This window comes from Octodon degus, unplaced genomic scaffold, assembly GCF_000260255.1.
Source record: "Octodon degus isolate 3935 unplaced genomic scaffold, OctDeg1.0 scaffold00279, whole genome shotgun sequence".
NCBI classification, from domain to species: Eukaryota; Metazoa; Chordata; class Mammalia; order Rodentia; family Octodontidae; genus Octodon; species Octodon degus.
This window is the reverse complement of record NW_004524855.1, coordinates 908,832-910,503: the sequence shown is the minus strand read 5'-3', so window position 1 is coordinate 910,503 and position 1,672 is coordinate 908,832.

The following is a 1,672-nucleotide window of genomic DNA, read 5'->3' as shown; positions in this document are numbered from 1 at the left end:
GGCGCGGCGCAGGGACAGCGGGAGGCGCGGAGGGACCTGAGGCCGGGGCTGGAACCGCGGAGGGGGTGGGAGAAGGTGAGGACGCTCAGGGAAACCTAGTGAGGACCGGGGCGGGGACCCGGGCTCGGGCTGCTGGCCCCGACCGCCGGCCCGTAGCTCGCGGGCCCGGAGAGGACGGCGCTGCGCGGAGGGAGCCGAGTCCTGCCGGAGATTGCCGAGTGCGGCCGACCGAGGCTGGCCCGGGAGGACCGCGGTTGTCCGAGGAAGCCGCGCGCCGGGGCGGAGCGGGCGCGAGTGGCCCCTAACGTGGCCGGGCGAGACCCCCAGGCGGAGGGCCTGTCCCGGGGCGGAGGCTCCAGGCGGCGGGCTGTGGGTGCCCGAGGCCGGGAGGAGAGCGTCAAGGCGGAGGGCCTCAGCCCCGGAGGGCAGCGGGCGCGGCGAGCCCGGGTCTGCAGGACGGAGCCCCGCTGCAGCGCAGAAGGCCCGCCGAGCCCTGTGCCCGGAATGTGGCCTAGCCGTGGCCGGTGCCGGCGACGGAGGTCGTGGGGACCCCGGGCGTGGGCCGGGGGCTGGGCGGAGAGCGCGAAGAAGCCCACGAGGCTCAAGGATGAGCGCTACAGCGGGAAGGGAAGGCAGCAGGAGTTCACCTTGCGCTCTGGAGAAGACAGGCCCCAGTGTTTAAGGACCAGCCCGACGTTCCTGGGGAGCGGGAAAGACAGAGGGCACCCCGGACCGCGCGGGACACAAAGGCCTGCAGGATGTTCCGGAGGCCAGCACCTCAGTGGAGCCCGCACGGGCCAGTAGAGGTGCTTGAGCTGAGCTCAGGCCTCCCCATGCTTGAGCCGTGGTCCAACTCCTTGACTGTCCAACATGGTCCAAATCGCAATAGACCACCCTGCTGCGCGTTCTATAGAGGCCTTCAGAGAGAAGAGGAGGCACCCTGCACCCCCCACCTTGCTGTGTTGAGGATCTTGAACTCCTGTGTGTGTGTGTGTGTGTGTGTGTGTGTGTTGAGATAGGGCATATCAAATGAAGACTAAATCAGGAACCAAAAGGTCACCTGTACTTCTTAAAATTTGGTGAGCATATAAAGCCTAAGAAACAAGCCCACGTTCTTTCCACACAGAAAAATGAAAGCCTCTCAAACACATTTCCAACCAATACCAGTTCATGTTTTTTTACTAGCCAGCATAGTGTTTGTCAGCAATGACACCCCTAGATAGGCAAAGGCCTGATTGGTCCTAGGCAACCAGTCAGCTTTTCCAATGACAGTGACAAGCGCATCTCCAGAATACCTGTCTTTCCCAATGTCATAATGTCTGCATTGCTACAAGCCTGGGTAAACCACTTGCCCTGTATACATAAGGAAGGGGATTCACCAGGAACATCCTGCAGTTTTCCCACAACATGACTGTTGAGCATCCAACATCCAAAACATGGGGGCCCAACTCAGCGCCAGGGCAACCCTTCCTTTTCCTCACCTGACACCTAAGTCTCAGTGCCCAGGTTTTAGATAGCATTTGCCATCATAGGAAGGCAGATGATGTATTAAGGACCAAGTAAATAGGTTTTATTTTTAATTAATTAATTAGTTTTTTAAAAAAATTAATTTGGGCTGGAGAGATGGCTCAGTGGTCTAAAGCACCTACTTGGAACAAGCTTGGCAAAGCAC